This window comes from Myxine glutinosa, chromosome 8 (genome assembly GCF_964187855.1).
Source record: "Myxine glutinosa chromosome 8, kmMyxGlut1.1, whole genome shotgun sequence".
NCBI classification, from domain to species: domain Eukaryota; kingdom Metazoa; phylum Chordata; class Myxini; order Myxiniformes; family Myxinidae; genus Myxine; species Myxine glutinosa.
In genome coordinates, this window is record NC_136268.1 from 156079192 (window position 1) to 156100519 (window position 21328).

Below are 21328 nucleotides of genomic sequence, written 5' to 3' on the forward strand. Positions count from 1 at the left end.
ACATATTTTCATATTCTAGGGGTAAAGACCTATCCAAAAATCAATATTAGGCTTACTCCCTCATTTTGGTACCAATGGACCCTATTTTGGGGGTCTGGCTGATGGCCTATATATGAAGGTGGAAGAGGAAGTTCGTGGCCCAAGAAAGACCAATATTTTGTCACTGTCATTCATCTCATTTTTATGACAAGCCACGGCCTTGCTGACGCCACCTTTTTTTTCTTTTTTTTTTGTATACAAGATCGAGGCTCGTGAAAGAGCTAACATTAATCACACAAAAAGTCAAACAGACGCACAAAACACAAAATAAGGGGAGTGTTAGACAAGATGGGGAGAGAGGGGGAAGGACACAAACACAACATTTGAGAGCAAGGACATCGAGAGAACTGTGGGAGGGAGAGGGCTTGGGGGGAGGTGGGAGAGGTATAAAACATATGGACACTGCAAGGACTTCCAGGAAAGAAGTTGGAATTTCAAAAAAGTGTATCTGGGGTGAATTAGCGGGGGTAGAAAAGATCAAGGTTTTGGATGGGGGAAGTTACAAACATTGTTGTTAGAACAATTAAAGCTTCACATAAACCGAGTCTTGAATTGAAATCCCACAGAATCTTGTTTCTCACAGTCTGAGAGTCCTTTAGATGCTTTTTTGCAAACTCCAAGCGGCTTTCATGTGTCTTTCACTGAGGAGAGGCTTCCGTCTGGCCACTCTGCCATAAGGCCCAGATCGGTGGAGTGTTGCAGTGATGGTTGTCCTGGAAGTTTCTCCCATCTCCACACAGGATCTCTGGAGCTCAGCCAGAGTGACCATCGGGTTCTTGGTCACCTCTCTTACCAAGGCCCTTCTCCCCGATTGCTTAGTTTGGCCAGGCGGCCAGCTCTAGGAAGAGTCCTGGTTGTTCCAAACTTCTTCCATTTAAGAATTATGGAGGCCACTGTGCTCTTGGGAACCTTCAATGCAGCAGAGATAGTTTTGTAGGCTTCCCAGATCTGTGCCTCGACACAATCCTGTCTCCGAGCTCTGCAGACAGTTCCTTCGACCTCATGGCTTGGTTTTTCTCTGATATGCATTGTCAGCCGTGAGACCTTATATAGACAGGTGTGTGCCTTTCCAAATCATGTCCAATCAATTGAATTTACCACAGGTGGACTCCAATGAAGGTGTAGAAACATCTCAAAGATGATCAAGAGAAATGGCAGGCACCTGAGCTAAATTTCAAGTGTCATAGCAAAGGGTATGAATACTTATGTCAATGTGATATTTCAGTTTTTTCTTTTTAATAAATCTGCAAAACTTTCTAAAATCCTGTTTTCTCTTTGTCATTATGGGTTATTGAGTGCAGATTGATGAGGGAAAAATGAATTTAAACGATTTCAGCACAAGGCTGCAACATAACAAAATGTGAAAAAAGTGAAGGGGTCTGAATACTTTCTGAATGCACTGTATAAGTATATGTGTGTGATTGCAAACTAGAGAGTTAATAGAACACCTTTGGTTCAAGAAAACAAATGAAAGATGAGTATCTACCGTGTGCATCAGGAAGAAGATAATTGGTTTAGGATCGTTTATTGGCACAATGAGGCCACTCATTGTCACTTGAGAGTTACATTTTCATGGGGTCTTCAATATTCAGTCAGGTTGGTATCTTGACTGCCACTAGTAACATACAACCCAGTGCTACCTGCCGCATGGTCGGGTAGTCGGCAACTAAACTGACTACCCTTACTGGCTTGCCAGTGGGGAGGGTGACTGTGACACACTGCAGGACTAAAAACAACACCTGTTAAAGGGTGGATGAGCTCCCTTAGAGAGCCAACGACCATTCAAAAGGATATGGTGTCTCCTAAAAAAACACCCATCCGGTCGGACCGGTTTTTTTTCGATAGTAGGTTGTAGACAGCAACCGCTCAGGGTAGTACTACCGTTCAGACTTAGGAGCGTTAAAGTGGTGCCCGGAACCATCTTACATTCTCCGTGCCTGGATTGCTGGTCTTACTTTCTGTTTCACTCAAACTATAGTTACCGGGCTAGCTTCCATCTCTCTTTCTTGCAAACAAACATCACACACTTTTCATACTCATTTTCACTCCTCACTTTTACATTCTCTCTCTTTTATTTCTCTTTATGCAGTTATTTTAAGGCCTGGCGTCGATGAGGGCGATATAGCCTTCAACTTGACTGGAGCCTTCAACATGACTGGAGTCTTCAACATGACTGGAGCCTTCAACATGACTGGAGCCTTCAACATGACTGGAGCCTCCAACATGACTGGCACCTTCAACATGACTGGAGCCTTCAACATGACTGGTGCCTTCAACATGACTGGAGCCATCAACATGACTGGAGCCTTCAACATGACTGGAGCCTTCAACATGACTGGAGCTTTCAACATGACTGGAGCCTTCAACATGACTGGAGCCTTCAACCTGACTGGAGCCTTCAACATGACTGGAGCCTTCAACCTGACTGGAACCTTCAACATGACAGGAGCCTTCAACATGACTGGAGCCTTCAACATGACTGGAGCCTTCAACATGACTGGAGCTTTCAACATGACTGGAGCCTCCAACATGACTGGCGCCTTCAACATGACTGGAGCCTTCAACATGACTGGAGCCTTCAACATGACTGGAGCCTTCAACTTGACTGGAGCCTTCAACATGACTGGAGCCTTCAACATGACTGGAGCCTTCAACATGACTGGAGCTTTCAACATGACTGGAGCCTTCAACATGACTGGAGCCTTCAACATGACTGGAGCCTTCAACCTGACTGGAGCCTTCAACATGACTGGAGCCTTCAACATGAAATAAAAATTCACATGATTGTGAGTTGGACTGGCGACCCTGATGGCCCCCATAATGTTCAGGAGCCATGCTGTTGCCATTTAAATTGTGGTTTCTATGATAACATGATCGGGGAGGGAAAAGACTGAAATATTCCGCTGCTTTGACCAACACCACTTGCATCCAAGGATCTGATTCCCAGGTAGTGTACCTCGGTGACCTGCGTGCACATGCATGATTTTCATAAACAGTTGCATAGAGCACAACTTTGGCATATCTCCACTCCCAAGGAGTTCTTACCTGGTGTGCCCTTCGCACCGAGATTGACTTGCCAAGCGACAACGTCGGATTTGATTGTGGTGTCAATGTGGTTTGTGCTGTTGTAATGTGCAGGTGGAAAATTATGGGAAAAAGGATTTCAAGGGATTGAGGGCAGGAGGTTTTGAAATGGATTGAATGAAGAGGTGGTTTCCTAGGGTTTTGAGGTCTGGAAAGGTGGGGAACTGGGATTTATGGATGGATGAAGCGATGGATGAAAGTATGGATGGATTGATGAAGAGGGAATGTCAACAAAGTGAGGAATCGCAAAAGGGGATGGAACATGTTTAGCATCGCAGCACATTTCCCCCGCTCTCTCAAAAAGGGTAGGGGGGCGGGGGGGGGGGGAACCTGACTAACCACACTTACTAATGAAATATCTAATGGTTCCCTATGTGTCGAGTGTGACACCCCGGGGTCTTTTTCCACAACCACAACAATATAATGTAATTGATCTAAAACAAAGGTTTCAAAGGCTGGAGCAAAAAAGCGGTTTTTTTGAAACTTTACTGCCATTGAGACACACGTCTTTTACACCATCTGTACTGCCATTGATACACAGTCTTTTACACCACCTTTACTGCCATTGATACACAGTCTTTTACACCATCTGTACTGCCATTGAGACACAAGTCTTTTACACCATCTGTACTGCCATTGATACACAGCCTTTTACACCATCTGTACTGCCATTGATACACAGTCTTTTACACCATCTGTACTGCCATTGATACACAGTCTTTTACACCACCTTTACTGCCATTGATACACAGTCTTTTATACCATCTGTACTGCCATTGATACACAGTCTTTTACACCACCTTTACTGCCATTGATACACAGTCTTTTACACCATCTGTACTGCCATTGAGACACAAGTTTTTTACACCACGTTTACTGCCATCGAGACACAAGTCTTTCACACCACCTTTACTGCCATTGAGACACAAGTCTTTTACACTGAAGCGCGGTGCTACGCACGCTACTTGCTTAGCAAGGAGGAAGCGGACAACGCGGTAAGTTAAAAGAGTCTTTATTTCAAGAGCTCCACTGTAGCACTGGAGCGCTCCGGGCTGCGCACCCGGTGTATATCCCGTGGCCACGCCTACCCCTCGGGCGTGGCCGCCGCCCACTTGGTGCGCGGCATGATGCCATCATGCCAGTGAGCTTTCGTGTCCGCCACACGCGCCCCCCCCCCCCCAGAATTCCCACGCACCTGGGGGGCAGTTTGCGTGGCAAACGGATGACCCGGCCGAAGCGCCCTCTGGCGACTGGCGGCGTCCGGGATGCAGGGATGCCAGCTGGGATGCCACCGGATGCAGCCGGGATGGGTGCCGGCCCGGGGGGCGGCGTGCCGGCGGGGCTGGGCGGTCCCAGGGGTCCGCCCGCAGGGGGGCGGCCTCGACGCGGGGGCCGAGCCACCAGCGGTGGGTGGTCCACGTCGAGGGGGGCCGGCTTGAGGCGATCCACTGAGACGCGGTCGGGAGTACCGCCGATGTCCAAGGTGAAATGTTTCACCCCGGTCTCCAGCATGCGGAAAGGCCCGTCGTACGGGGGCCGCAGTGGTGTCCAGTGGGCGTCGTGCCGGACGAAGACGTACTCCGCGGTGCGAAGCTCCGGGGCGACGTGCGTAGGTGGGTGCCCGTGGTGCGCCGTCGGCATCGGGGGGAACATCTGGGCGGTCTCCTGAAGCGCGGAGCGCTCCTGCGCCGCAGACCATGGTGCCGTGGGGTCGGGGAGGAACTCGCCCGGCACCCGCAGCGGTTGTCCGAAGACCAACTCTGCCGCGGATGCGCGCAGGTCGTCCTTGGGCGCTGTCCGGAGGCCCAGCAGGACCCAGGGGAGCCTGTCGACCCAGCCGCCGTCGCGGAGGGTGGTCCGGAGCGCGGCCTTCAATGAGCGGTGGAACCGCTCGCACAGGCCGTTGGCCTGGGGGTGGTAGGCAGTGGTTCGGTGCAGCTGGACCCCGAGCCCCCGCGCGACCGCCCCCCAGAGCTCCGAGGTGAACTGGGGGCCGCGGTCGGATGAGATATCCGAGGGGGTGCCGAACCGGGTGACCCAGGTGGCGATGAACGCCTGCGCGACGTACGCCGCCGTCGTCGCCGCCAAAGGCACGGCCTCCGGCCACCGGGTGGTGCGGTCCACCCTGGTGAGGACATGGGTGAAACCCCGCGAGGGGGGCAGAGGTCCCACCAGGTCCATGTGAACTTGGTCGAACCTACGTTCCGGCACCGTAAACGGGGCCAATCAGGCCTGGGTGTGTCGGTGCACCTCCGCGCGCTGGCATGCGAGGCATGTCCTGGTCCAGCCACGGACGCCCTTCCGGAGGCCATGCCAGACAAACTTGTCGGCGACCAACCTCTGGGAGGCCTTCGTGCCTGGGTGGGACAGGCCGAGGATGGCGTCAAAAACCCGCACGATGGGGCGAGGCCGCCCGAGGGAGACGTCGCACAAGAGGGCCGTGCCCGCGCCGTCGAACGGCACCTCGGTGATGCGGAGGCCTGTGACGGCGGTCCGCAAGGCCTGGACGCCGGGGTCGGTGGCCTGGTCCGCCGCCATCCGGGCATAGTTGATGCCAAGGTGGACTGCGTGGGCGACGGACCGGGAAAGGCAATCCGCCACCAGGTTGTCCTTCCCCGCGACGTGCCGGATGTCCGTCGTATATTCGGACACGCCCGAGAGGTGACGCTGCTGCCGGGCCGACCACGGCTCGGCGACCTTGCCCATCGCGAAGACCAGTGGCTTGTGGTCGACGAAGGCCGTGAACACACGGCCCTCGAGCAGATGGCGGAAGTGCCTGACCGCCAGGTGAAGCCCGAGCAACTCGCGGTCGAAGGTACTATAACGACGTTCGGGCGGACGAAGCTGCCGGCTGAAGAACGCCAGCGGTTGCCAGGCACCACGCACCCATTGCTCATGCAATGCGCCCACCGCGTAGTCTGAGGCGTCAGTGGTGAGGGCGATCGGTGCATTGGGCGCTGGGTGCGCGAGCATGGTGGCGTTGGCCAAGGCGAGCTTCACGCCGACGAACGCCGCGTCCATCTGCTCGGTCCAGGTAACGTCACCTTTGCCCGGCTTCCCTCGGAGGGCCTCGTGCAAGGGGCACAGGAGCTGGGCGATGCGGGGCAGGAACCGATGGTAAAAGTTTACCATGCCCAGGAACTCCTGGAGCCCCTTGATCATGCGGGGGCGCGGAAACCCCTTCACCGCCTCCACCTTGGCCGGTAGGGGGACGGCCCCGTGCCCGGTGACGCGGTGCCCCAAAAAGTCGATGTCGGCGACGCCGAACCGGCACTTGGCGGGGTTCACGATGAGGTCAAGCTGGCCCAGGCGTTCGAAAAGCGTGCGGAGATGGTGAAGGTGCTCTTCGCGGCACGCGCTGGTGACGAGGATGTCGTCCAGGTAGACATACAGAAAATCCAAGTCGCGCAAGACGCTGTCCATTAGTCGCTGGAACGCCTGAGCTGCATTCTTCAAACCGAAGGGCATCCGAAGGAATTCGAAAAGTCCGAATGGCGTGATGACCGCCGTCTTCGGGATGTCCTCCGGCCTGATGGGGACCTGATGGTAGCCGCGTATGAGGTCCACCTTTGAAAAGAAGGACATGCCCGCCAACCAGGCGGAGAAGTCCTGGATGTGGGGGACGGGGTAGCGGTCGGGGGTGGTGGCGTCGTTGAGGCGCCGGTAGTCCCCGCACGGTCGCCATCCCCCGCCGGGCTTTGGCACGATGTAGAGCGGCGACGCCCAAGCACTCTCGGAGCGCCACACGATGCCGAGCCGCTCCAGCGTAGCGAACTCCGCTTTAGCTACCGCGAGCTTCGTCGGCTCGAGGCGGCGTGCCCGGGCATAGACCGGTGGCCCGGCGGTGGGGATGTGGTGTTCCACCCCGTGCTTGACGGCCCCCGCCAAGAAGGTGGGCCGCGTAAGGGCCGGGAAGCTGGCGAGGAGGCGGGTGAATTCGTCCACTGCCGGAAGCGTACAAACTAACCTCGCCGGGACCGAACCGCTCAGCAAGCCGCTTGGCGAGCCGCTTGGTGAGCTGCTCAGTGAGCCGCTCAACGAGCTGCTCAGCGCGCACGCAAGCGAGCTGAACATTTCAGCCTGGACAAGGCGTCTGTTCTTCACATCTACCAACAACCCGTTTGCACAGAGGAAGCCCGCACCGAGCAGTGCCATGGGGACACTAGTGGTTACGAACGTCCACGTGAAGCATTGCCTTCCGAACCGCAGGGAGAGGCAGCGCTTCCCGAATGTGCGTATGGGTGTTCCGTTCGCGGCAAGCAACGCGGGGCCCCAGCCCGCGGTTCGCTTGTCGGATGTAGAGGCAGGGATAACGCTCACCTGTGCACCCGTGTCGCATAGGAAACGGCGCCCAGACAAGGTGTCCGTTATAAAAAGAAGGCTGCCGGAATGGCCGACGCTCAGGGCCGCTACCGAGCGCCGGCTTTGTAGTTTCCCGACTTGCCGAAGTAGCATGGCGGGCAACAATTCCTCGCCTTGTGGCCAAACCTGGCGTGGAAATGGCACCAGGTTTGCGGCGAAGGCGGAGGCCACGGTTTTCGCGGTGGTGGTGGGTGTGGCGTGGCGATAGCCACGCGGTGTGCATCAGCCTCGAGATCCACAAGGTGTGGTGCATCAGCATCAGGGTCAGCCTCGGGATGTGCGACGGCCGCGCCAAAACTCGCCTGCGTGTCCAAAGCCGTGAAGAACTTGTCGGCCTCGGCAGCGAAAGCTCGGGGTTCCATCGTCGCAGAACCGGCCAACGCGAGGCGTACTCGTGCCGGCAGCTGGCGTCGAAATAACGCCCGGAATAGAGCGTTCGGGGTTTCGTCGCCCATCAGCGACAGCATATGGTCCATGCAGACCGACGGTTGCATGTCACCGAGTTCGGGGAGGTCCAGGAGGCGGTCGGCCCGTGCGTCCACCGTGAGGCCGAACGTGGCGAGGAGGAGACGCTTGATCGCCTCGTACCTGCCGTCGGCCGGTGGGTTCCTCAGGCCCGACACGACGCGGGCGGCCGTGCCGGGCCCGAGGGAGGCGACCACGTCGCAGTACATGGTCTCATCCACCGTGATGCCTCGAAGTCGGAACTGGGCTTCTGCCTGCAGGAACCATACTTCAGCTTGAGCCTCCCAGAACTCGGGGAGTTTGATCGTAACCACGTTGGTTGCCATTGCGATGGCGTATTCGGTTGGTCAGCGATGGCTGATCCAACGTCGGAGGGTCACCAATGAAGCGCGGTGCTACGCGCGCTACTTGCTTAGCAAGGAGGAAGCGGACAACGCGGTAAGTTAAAAGAGTCTTTATTTCAAGAGCTCCACTGTAGCACTGGAGCGCTCCGGGCTGCGCGCCCGGTGTATATCCCGCGGCCACGCCTACCCCTAGGGCGTGGCCGCCGCCCACTTGGTGCGCGGAATGATGCCATCACGCCAGTGAGCTTTCGTGTCTGCCACAACACCACCTTTACTGCCATTGATACACAGTCTTTTACACCATCTGTACTGCCATTGAGACACAAGTCTTTTACACCACGTTTACTGCCATCGAGACACAAGTCTTTTACACCACCTTTACTGCCATTGAGACACAAGTCTTTTACACCACCTTTACTGCCATTGAGACACAGTCTTTTACACCACCTTTACTGCCATTGAGACACAGTCTTTTACACCACCTTTACTGCCATCGAGACACAAGTCTTTTACATCACCTTTACTGCCATTGATACGCAGTCTTTTACACCACCTTTACTACCATTGAGACACAAGTCTTTTACACCACCTTTACTGCCATTGAGACACAAGTCTTTTACACCACCTTTACTGCCATTGATACACAGCCTTTTACACCACCTTTACTGCCGTTGAGACACAAGTCTTTTACACCACCTTTACTGCCATTGAGACACAAGTCTTTTACACCACCTTTACTGCCATTGAGACACAAGACTTTTACACCACCTTTACTGCTATTGATACGCAGTCTTTTACACCACCTTTACTGCCATTGAGACACATGTCTTTTACACCACCTTTACTGCCATTGAGACACAATTCTTTTACACCACCTTTACTGCCATTGATACGCAGTCTTTTACACCACCTTTACTGCCATTGAGACACAAGTCTTTTACACCACCTTTACTGCCATTGAGACACAAGTCTTTTACACCACGTTTACTGCCATCGAGACACAAGTCTTTTACACCACCTTTACTGCCATTGAGACACAAGTCTTTTACACCACGTTTACTGCCATCGAAACACAAGTCTTTTACACCACCTTTACTGCCATTGAGACAGTCTTTTACACCACCTTTACTGCCATTGAGACACAGTCTTTTACACCACCTTTACTGCCATTGAGACACAAGTCTTTTACACCACCTTTACTGCCATTGAGACACAAGTCTTTTACACCACCTTTACTGCCATTGAGACACAGGTCTTTTACACCACCTTTACTGCCATTGAGACAAAAGTCTTTTACACCACCTTTACTGCCATTGATACACAGGCTTTTACACTACCTTTACTGCCATTGATAGACAGTCTTTTACACCACCTTTACTGCCATTGATAGACAGTCTTTTACACCACCTTTACTGCCATTGATAGACAGTCTTTTACACATCCCAATTTAACATATTAAATGTGTTTTTCATGCTTGTTGTTTGTGTCCTTTATAACGTTCTTAAAAACAGTACGTTTCCTGTTTCGAATGATTTTCCATTTTGACTGCCAGCCAGGTGGACAGATTAAAGCAATTACCTTACTCCTCTGCGCCTGTGGACGCACAGGACAGGACTCCGTACAATTTGCCAAGTTTATTGCTGTGCGGATCTTTAACGTCCACCAACTAAAGTCGGGAGAAAGGACACCCGGTTTAGCGTCCACCTGAGGGACGGCACACACATTGATGAGTAACCCTGCCCGTGAAACACCAGGACGACCGTTTATACCTGGGCTGAGATTCGAGCCCAGGCGAGACTGCTTGGAGGTGAATTTGCATTCCTCGAGGCCATCATGCCAGCCATCCCTCGAGGCCATCATGCCAGCCATCCCTCGAGGCCATCATACCAGCCATCCCTCGAGGCTATCATGCCAGCCATCCCTCGAGGCCATCATGCCAGCCATCCCACGAGGCTATCATTCCAGCCATCCCTCGAGGCCATCATGCCAGCCATCCCTCGAGGCCATCATGCCAGCCATCCCTCGAGGCCATCATGCCAGCCATCCCTCGAGGCCATTATGCCAACCATTCCTCGAGGCCATCATGCCAGCCATCCCTCAAGGCCACCATGCCAGCCATCCCTCGAGGCCATCATGCCAGCCATCCCTCGAGGCCATCATGCCAGCCATCCCTCGAGGCCATCATGCCAGCCATCCCTCGAGGCCATTATGCCAGCCATTCCTCGAGGCCATCATGCCAGCCATCCCTCAAGGCCATCATGCCAGCCATCCCTCGAGGCCATCATGCCAGCCATCCCTCGAGGCCATAATGCCAGCCATCCCTCAAGGCCATTATGCCAGCCATCGCTCCAGGCCATCATGCCAGCCATCCCTCGAGGCCATCATGCCAGCCATCCCCCGAGGCCATCATGCCAGCCATCCCCCGAGGCCATCATGCCAGCCATCCCTCGAGGCCATCATGCCAGCCATCCCTCGAGGCCATCATGCCAGCCATCCCTCGAGGCCATCATGCCAGCCATCCCTCGAGGCCATCATGCCAGCCATCCCTCGAGGCCATCATGCCAGCCCACGGACTGGTCGTGCGAACCAATTGCTTAACCCTGCTCTTTGCTCCGTGCACGGGGGTAAATATTCTTCCAGGTTAATACGACGATTTAATAAAAGGAAACGTCGTCCTGGAATGTCGGGGTGTCGACAAGCTTTGGCTGAAAGTACAAACTGTGACGTCACAGACGTCAGCATGCAGGCCAACACAATGTGGGTGCAGTCGAACGTGCAGTTGAAGGTGCAGTTGAAGGTGCTGTGCGATTCTGTATAGTTCTGTCACCTTCACTCTGGCTCACACGAACGAAAGCTCATAACCCGACCCTGCCTTGGCAGTTGTTGTGTTGGTGCACCCCGTTGGTCGTCCAGACCGACTTGCCACCCCATTAATCAAAACTCCATTTTGTTGTTCTCTGCGCATGGAGCGAGTAACTCAAAACGGCTTTTGCTTCCCTCGCTGCCGAAGGACCGAATGAAACGTTCTCTTTGCTTTATGGTTATTTACCGGATCGTTATTCTTCTGAGCCTCTCGTCTTTGATCGGCTCACCTTCCGTGGTCCCTTTCAAATGGACCGATTCACATTCCAACTTCACGTCACCATCACCAGATCGTCCATGATCTCTGCCAATTGCAGAGATGGCAGGAAAACTGCCAATTGAGGACAAAAAGGTCTGGTGATGGCGCTCGCTCAGTTAGTGTGATGGTCGACGCAGAACACCTGGGCCTACTTGGTTTGGCGTGTGATGGTCGACGCGGAACGCCTGGGCCTACTTGGTTTGGCGTGTGATGGTCGACGCGGAACACCTGGGCCTACTTGGTTTGGCGTGTGATGGTCGACGCAGAACACCTGGGCCTACTTGGTTTGGCGTGTGATGGTCGACGCGGAACATCTGGGCCTACTTGGTTTGGCATGTGATGGTCGACGCGGAACACCTGGGCCTACTTGGTTTGGCGTGTGATGGTCGAAGCGGAACGCCTGGGCCTACTTGGTTTGGCGTGTGATGGTCGACGCGGAACACCTGGGCCTACTTGGTTTGGCGTGTGATGGTCGACGCGGAACGCCTGGGTCTACTTGGTTTGGCGTGTGATGGTCGACGCGGAACGCCTGGGCCTACTTGGTTTAGCGTGTGATGGTCGACGCGGCACGCTTGGGCCTACTTGGTTTGGCGTGTGATGGTCGACGCGGAAGGCTTGGGCCTACTTGGTTTGGCGCCCTGGAGGGTTTCGTCTCCCATTTCAATATCTTCAACAAAGATATCAAAACCATTACTTTTTCTTTTCTCATGTGTTTTATCGTCATCTCATTTATACTAAACCATCGAGATAATCTGTTGCACTCGTACATGTAGATACAATGAACTCTTGTTCAGATGACACATTGAGTGGGACAATGACGCCATATGTATGGATGTATGTGTGTATATGTATGTATGTATGTATATATGTATATATGTGTGTATGTATGTGTATATGTATGTGTGTGTGTATGTATGTGTATGTATGTATGTATGTATGTGTATGTATGTATGTGTATATGTATGTATGTGTGTGTGTATGTGTATATGTATGTATGTGTATATGTGTGTGTGTATGTATGTGTGTGTATGTATGTATGTGTGTGTGTATGTATGTATGTTTGTATGTGTATGTATGTATGTATGTATGTATGTATGTGTGTGTATATGTATGTTTGTATGTGCATGTATGTATGTATGTGTGTATATATATATATATGTGTGTATGTATGTATGTATGTATGTGTGTATATTTGTATGTGTATGTATGTATGTATGTGTGTGTGTATGTATGTAGGTGTGTATATATGTGTGTGTGTATGTATGTATGTGTGTGTATGTATGTATGTGTGTATATATGTGTGTGTGGGAGCTGTGCTCGCACGATAAAATCGGACAAAATGGACGACGCCAGGAATTAGGTTTCTCTGAGCTATTTATTCCCAGCTCACTCAAACGAACTCCAAAGCACTGAATCAGCCCATCGAACGGGCGGCAATATATATCAGAAACTGAACACACAAAAGCCACGCCTCCTCACAATGGTGGCCTCTCAGGCGGGGCGTGGTATGCAAATAGATAAGCCACGCCTCTCAACGGGGCGTGGTATGCAAGGCAAGCGTTCGCCCGGTAAAGGCAAGTCTCAACACGCCCGGGCGAGTCCGGACACGTGACCGCTCGCCGGTTGCGTCATCGGCCGGTGCAGGGTAATTATGTCATGCTACCGGTAACCGCTACAAGCGCTCCCCCAGAATTAACATGCACCAGGAGAGTCAGTTTGAGGGGGGTCTTGACCCGGCCGAAACGACCCCTGACGATTCGTGTGGGGGTGGTAGGTGGCGGGGCGGTGGATGGTCGGGCGGGGGGCCTGGTTGACGGGGGACGGCCCCGACGTGGAGGTAGGGCCAACCGTGGAGGTTGGTCGAGGTCCAAATGGGCCGGCTTGAGGCGGTCCACGGAGATGCGCTCCGCCTTGCCGCCGATGTCGATGGTGAACGACTTGTCGTCCCTCTTCAGGACCCGGAAAGGTCCATCGTACGGCGGCTGGAGCGGTCCCCGGTGTGCGTCGTGCCGGATAAAAACGTACTTCGCAGTGCAAAGCGCTGGGGGGACGTGGGGTTGGGGGCAGCCGTGGTGGGACGTGGGCACGGGGGCAAATCTCCTGGTGGCCTCCTGGAGGACCGAGCGTTGGCGAGCCGCGGACCAGGGGCCAGTGGCGTCAGGGATGAATTCGCCCGGCACGCGCAGTGGCTGGCCGTAGACCAGCTCGGCGGTGGAAGCCTGGAGGTCCTCTTTAGGGGCTGTTCGGAGGCCCAATAGGATCCACGGGAGCCTGTCGGCCCAACCGTCGTCCTGGAGGCTGGCCCTGAGAGCGGCCTTCATCGAGCGGTGGAACCGCTCGCACAAGCCGTTGGCTTGGGGGTGGTAGGCCGTGGTGCGGTGAAGCTTGACCCCCAAGGCCTGGGCGACCGCGCCCCAAAGCTCGGAGGTGAATTGCGGGCCTCTATCGGAGGAGATGTCCGAGGGGGCGCCGAAACGGGCAATCCAGGTGCCAATGAAGGCCTGCGCCACGTCGGCGGATGTTGTTGATGCCAGCAGGACGGCCTCCGGCCACCTGGTGGTCCTGTCCACCATTGTGAGGAGGTGGGTGAAGCCCCGCGAGGAGGGAAGGGGTCCCACCAGGTCCACATTGACGTGGTCGAAGCGCCGCGCGGGCACGTCGAATGGTGCCAACGGGGCCTGGGTGTGCCGGTGGACCTTCACGCGCTGGCAGGCAACACAGGCATTGGCCCAGTCGTGGACGTCTTTACGGAGCCCGTGCCAGACGAATTTCGCTGCCACGAGCTTCTGTGATGCTTTCCGGCCCGGGTGGGAAAGGCCGTGGAGGGCGTCAAAAATGTGCCGCTGCCATCTGGTGGGCACGATGGGGCGAGGTTGGCCCAGGGAGACGTCGCACAGGAGAACTGTGCCTGTGTCCTTGAAGGGGATGTCGGCCAACCGCAGGCCTGTGTCCGCTGTCCGGAGCGCTTGCACCGTGGGGTCGGCGGTCTGGTCGGCCGCCATGCGGGCGAAGTCCACACCCAGGTGGACGGCGTTCGCGCCGGACCGGGAGAGGCAATCGGCCACAGCGTTGTCCTTGCCCGCGACGTGCCGGATGTCCGTCGTAAATTCGGACATGGCGGAGAGGTGGTGCTGCTGGCGGGCCGACCACGGCTACATAACCTTGGCCATGGTGAAGACCAGGGGTTTGTGGTCCACAAACGCCGTGAACGGGCGGCCCTCCAAAAGATGGCGGAAGTGGCGAACGGCCAGGTAAAGGCTGAGGAGCTCGCAGTCGAAAGCGCTATACTTGCGCTCGTTAGGGCGAAGCTGCCGGCTGAAGAAGGCCAGCGGTTGCCAAGCTCAGTTCACCCACTGTTCATGCACGGTGCCCACCGCGTAGTCGGAAGCGTCCGTGGTGAGGGCGATGGGTGCGTCGAGCGCCGGGTGTGCCAGCATGGTCGCATTGTCGAGGGCCAGCTTAGCGCCCGTGAACGCCGCGTCCATCTCTGTGGTCCAGGCGACGACGTGCTTGGCCGGCTTGCCCCGGAGGGCTTTGTACAGGGAGCGCATGAGTTGGGCGGCGCGAGGGACGAACCGGTGGTAGAAATCTACCATCCCCAAAAATTCCTGTAGGGCCTTGATGGAGCGAGGGCGCGGGAAACTTGTGACTGCCTCCACCTTGGTAGGCAGCGGGACGGCTCGGCGCTTCGTGATGCGGTGCCCCAGGAGGTCGACGGCCGTTACGCCAAACTGGCATTTCGCCGGGTTGATGATGAGGCCGTGCTGGCCGAGGCGCTCAAAAAGCGTGCGCAGGTGGACGAGGTGCTCCGCCCGGGAAGTGCTGGCGATGAGAATGTCATCCAGGTAGACGAACAGAAAGGTGAGATTGCGCAGCACACTGTCCATCAGCCGCTGGAAGGCCTGGGCCGCGTTCTTAAGGCCGAACGGCATTCGGCGGAACTCGAAGAGGCCAAAAGGTGTAATTACAGCCGTCTTCGGAACGTCGGCCGGCCAGACAGGTACCTGGTGGTAGCCCCGAATGAGGTCGACCTTGGAGAAGATCACCCGCCCCGCCCCGCCAAACAGGCGGAAAAGTCCTGTATGTGTGGTATCGGGTACTGGTCGGGGGTGGTGGCGTCATTGAGGCGGCGGTAATCATCGAATGGTCGCCATCCGCCACCCGGTTTGGGCACGATGTGCAGGGGCGAGGCCCACGCGCTATTCGAGCGCCGCACAATTCCCAATCGCTCCAGCGCGTCGAATTCCGCCTTCACTACGGCGAGTTTGGCCGGGTCGAGGCGGCGAGCCCTGGCGTAGACCGGTGGACCTGTGGTCGGGATGTGGTGTTCGACGCCGTGCTTGACAGCGACGGCCGAAAACGTCGGCTGCGTGAGGGCGGGAAACTCGGCAAGTAGGCGAGTGAAATCGTCCATGGCCGGGAGCACGCAGGCTAGCTTGGTCGGAGGGGTGCCGCTCAATGAGCAAGCGAGCGAGCTGAAGGTCTCCGCGTTGATGAGCCGACGCCGTTTGACATCGACCAAAAGCCCATGCGCGCAAAGAAAATCTGCACCCAGCAAGGCCATGGGCACGTTCGCCGTGATGAAGTCCCACCTGAAGCGCTGGCCCCCGAAGCAGAATGCGGCGCTGCGCGAACTGAAGGTGCGGATGGAGGAACCGTTTGCGGCGACCAAAGCAGGGCCGCAAAGCGCGGCCTGTTTGTCCTCCACCGAGGCGGGTATCACGCTCAGCTGAGCGCCGGTGTCACACAAAAAACGCCGCCCGGACTCCGTGTCCGTGATAAACAGAAGGCTGCCTGAATGGCCGACGCTCATGGCAGGCAGCGAGCGCCGACCTGGTCGTTTCCCGACCTGCCGAAAGTGCACGGTGGGCGGCACATTCTGGCCTTCTGCCCGAACCTGGCGTGGTAATAGCACATGGTCCGCTCTGGTGGAGGCTCCGGTGGTCGCGTCGGGTTCGGTCGACGGGGCGTCGTGGCGGCCGCTGCCACCAGTGGCGCTGACTCGGCCGGTGGAGGCGCCGGTCGTGGCGTGGGCATTGCCTCGGTCGGCCCAGGGTCCCAGGCGGCCGCTCCGACGTGTCGCCTGGCCGAGCAAAATTTATCGGCCTCCTTGGCCAGGGCGCGAGGGTCCGTGATGGGCGAATTAGCCAAAGCTAACCGTACCTGCCCGGGTAGCCGCTGGAGGAACAGCTCGCGGAAGAGGAAGTCCGGGCTGTGGTCACCGAGAAGAGCAAGCATGTGGTCCATGCTTTCGGACGGACGGGCCTCGCCCAGCTCCGGGAGGTCGAGTAGTTGTCGTGCGCGTTCGGTCTCCGTGAGTCCAAACCCACCGAGGAGTAGGCCTTTGAGTGCGCCGTATTTGTCGGCGTCCGGCGGGTGCTGTAGGAAGCTCAGAACCCGGGAAGCGGAGGAGGCGTTGAGCACGGAGACCACATGGTGGTAGCGCGTCGTGTCCTCCGTAATGTTCCGCAGGGCGAATTGAGAATCCGCTTGAGCAAACCAAACGGCCGCGTGAGATTCCCAAAAGCCCGGGAGCTTCAAAGCTACAGCTGACTCCATCGCCGTGTTCGTAGAAAGGGGTCACCAATTGTGGGAGCTGTGCTTGCACGATAAAATCGGACAAAATGGACGACGCCAGGAATTAGGTTTCTCTGAGCTATTTATTCCCGGCTCACTCAAACGAACTCCAAAGCACTGAATCAGCCCATCGAACGAGCGGCAATATATATCAGAAACTCAACACACAAAAGCCACGCCTCTCAGGCGGGGCGTGGTATGCAAATAGATAAGCCACGCCTCTCAACGGGGCGTGGTATGCAAGGCAAGCGTTCGCCCGGTAAAGGCAAGTCTCAACACGCCCGGGCGAGTCCGGACACGTGACCGCTCGCCGGTTGCGTCATCGGCCAGTGCAGGGTAATTGTCATGCTACCGGTAACCGCTACATGTGTGTGTATGTATGTGTGTGTGTATGTATGTTTGTATGTGTATGTGTGTATGTATGTATGTATGTGTGTATGCAGACACTATATTGAACAAAATCAATTGATTGATCCTTTTGTCAAAGACACTATATTGATCCTTTTGAAGGCCAAATCACTTGGTGGCCTTACTTAGCTCTCCGGTGGTAACAAGGCATTTGTGTTAAATCCTCTGGAATAAGGGAAGTAATGTTGAAAAGGAAAAAGGTGAAACCTTGTCGATGGTAGAGGTTGTAAAATTTACACAGGCACATTACACTTTGCAGGATTACTTCCATCTCCGCAAACCATTCATCAAGTTATGGTCTGACAATCCAGCATTGCTGTGAAGTACAAACAACTACATTCCATGCAGTTGGGTCTGCTTTGACTCAAGGAATCCGGCTTCTCAGCTTGTGGAGGTCATTAACATTCGGGCAAAATATAAGCAGCCGAGAAACGACACAGACACCTGTCACCTGATAATGTTTAATTATTTAGACCCCACAGTGCTAATTCATGCATGGTCTCCTGTGTGAACTTGAAGTACGTCGTTTTGTATGATATAACTAATCCATTACATTTTAATTGTTAGTAATAGGTGTCCAAAGTCCAAACCATCCTTGATCATGTTGTGGAATGTCTGCCCAGGCCCTCATTTTTTTTTTTTTCTACCCTCATGTTTACGTCCGTCAACAAAGGTGGACAGAGGTTGTGTTTTTACCTGTCTGTTTGTCTGTCTGTTTGTCAACCGGATAACTCAAAAAGTTGTGCACGTGTTCGGATGAAATTTGCTGGAGAGGTTGTGAGTGTGACAAGGATGAATCGATTCAATTTTGATGAAGATTCGAATACGGACCCGGATCAGATAATTTTTTAAAAGTGTTTCTTCACCAATGAGTTTGATGGGGGTCAAAAACGATATATACCAGGATATCTCAAAAAGTTGTGGGTGACATATGAAAACACTTGGGTGAGTTGGTTCGGCAACAAGAACAAGCCAATTAGATTTGTTTCAGATCTGGATCCAGATCCGGCCTATCAGTGGATACAAAGCATAAACTGTTTAGCCTGGTGGAGGTGAGCGCTCTAACGAGTGACGTTCTAGTTTCACCTTTATTATCCCTGCCAGGAGACGGGTTTTGCAATCAATTGTGTGTGTGAGTGTGTGTGTGTGTGTGTGTGTGTGTGTGTGTGTGTGTGTGTGTGTGTGTCCGTGTCGTAACTTTTTTACCATTTGAGTTTTGTCATCAAATTTTCAACAAAGCGTTATTATGATAAAATGGAGAAGGCAAATTCATAATGTTGACAAATGTAAAAGGTCAGCGTCACATAAAATCATCGATTTTCATCCAATTGACCTGAAATTTTCATAATTTGCATATTGGTTCACTGAATTGGTCCACCAATCAAAAGCAAGAAGCTGATTGTTTTTGTTTTTTTTAGATCAAACGGTCAAAGGTCAAGGTTGTGCAAAAATTGCAAATTGTCACCCCTGATTGAACTGAAAATTAAAGAATTTGCATATTGGGTCACTGAATTTGTTCACTAATGAAAAGGTAGTAGTCGATCGGTTTTTTTTAGATCAAAAGGTCAAAGGTCAAGGCTACATAAAATCTTGAATTTTCATTTTATTTTTTTCACTTTTTTCTTATTCTGAACATATGGAAGAAGAAGAAGACGTCTAAATACAAACGGACGAGGGACGGGCTTTGCATTTTCAGATGCTTTCAAGTTCGCTTTAAATTCGTTTTCTCCTCAACTGCTTGAGCGATTGAGAAGACACATTCAATATAAGAGCGCCTACCTAAGTATAATCTTTTAACAAAGTTGTATGATGATTGCATGGAAAAGGTGGCCGGCGTCCCAAATAGTCCGTTTTCTACAGGCATGGGCTGCAGGGTGTTTCACATATCAGGAATAAATGGCGTCGACCTCACTTCGCTCGGCCGAGGCCAATTTATAAGTAATCATCATCTGTCTGCTCTCGAATAATGTCTGAGGGTACAGCTAAGGTGTTGATGCAGGCAGTGCCTCCCAAAATATCAGGGAAGTAATTTCGAACTTTGCTAAAGTCGCAGAATACTACAGTGCATATCAAAAAAACAGGCAATCCGAATTCAAGGAGTTAATATGCAAAGGTTATTTATTTTGACAATTTACATGTGGTTTACTAATTAAGAGGAGATCCTCAGCTTTCCATTGATACCTTCCATGCATCATTGCTGTCACACATGACCGAGTACATGTTCATTGAAAATGACAAGTTCAAATCGCATTTTTACAAGTTTGGCTAATCGATGCAAGTCAGGATAATTGGTGCAAAATGAACGTCAGATGTGAATTTTTCTCAGGAATGATTGGCCTTTATGCACCCACACCTTCAACATGTCCACCTCCCCTTTCAACACAAAGCTCACAGCGGCGAAGCATGCCCTGAACTGCTCGTCTCACCATAGCCGGGTCATTGCGCAAGGCATCCACTTCATGTTGAATACGGCCCTGCAATTCGTCAAGATCACGGGGAGGAGTTACGAACACCTTGTTCTTTAAATGTCCCCAAAGGAAATAATCACAGGGTGTGAGGTCAGGTGATCTTGGCGGCCATTCCACTGCATGGTTAAGGGCGATGACTCGGTCTCCAAAGAGTTCCCTCAGTCGATCTTGGACAGCGATAAGACGATGTGCTGGGGCGCCGTCTTGGGCCCACCAGAGATATCTGAAGACACCACAAACCTGTCGCTCAATGTTCTCCTCCAGCTGCGGTAAAACTTAATCATTGATCATCTGCAGATACCTGTTACCATTGACATTCCTTTGAAAGAAAAATGGTCCGATCACCTGACCACTTCCACAAAGTCCCAACCAAACAGTCCACTTTTGTCGATTCATGTTGGTGTCAAAATTAAATTCCAAGGGTTGTCCTGTCGGTGAATATTCAAGAACATTATGGGTATTGACCTTGCCGTCCATGGCGAAAGCAGCTTCGTCGCCGATAACGAGATACCGCAGGAAATTGACATCTGCTTCGCAACGTGCTATCAACCATCCGGCAAGCACCAGCCTCTTGGCAAAATCCCCTGGCGTAATTTGATGCCGGATGTGAATCCGATATGGATGTTGGTGGAGGTCCAGTCTTGTGATTCGGTTGAATGTTGCCGGAGGCAATCCCGTCCCATTTCGTCTTGCGCTGGTATCCCTCGGATGCTCCAAAACTTGCTGCCTTACTGCTGTAATGTTCATTTCCGATCGCCCAGTGCGCCTCCTACCAGAATTCCCCTTGTTGCGGTTGAGGCTAGTGCCATGCTCTTGGTATTTTCTAACATTCGCCCAGATGGTTTTCGCTGCTGGAGGCTCCCGTTCTGGGAAACGTTCCCTGAACGCATGATGAGTTCGCTGCAAACTTCCAGTTTGGTGAAAAGTTGTAACCATGAAGGTCCGCTGTTCAGTCGTAATTTGAACCATCTTTTCAATGACTCATACTGTCTCTAAACCCATACATCTTAAATGGCCCATCTTAAATACCCATCTTAAACAAAGGATGACACAACCGACGATTACCAGACCAGATTAACAATTTTACATCATCAACTTGGCAGTCGACAAGTAATGCGTCCATTTCAAACTGTTTTGCCCCGATTAGCCAAACTTGTAAAAAATGCGATTTCAACATGTCATTTTCAATGAACATGTACTCGGTCATGTGTGACAGAAATGATGCATGAAAGGCATCAATCGAAAGCTGAGGATCTCCTCATAAATGGTAAACCACATGTAAATTGTCAAACTAAATAACCGTTGCATATAACCCCTTGAATTCGGATTACCTTTTTTTTGATACGCACTGTATAACCTACTTTTTTTGAAGGCACAGTGGGATCTTCAATATACACCACCACATGCTGCTACATGGTACAATTAGATGGTATTCATAGAATAACTACCCTGCGCAGTCA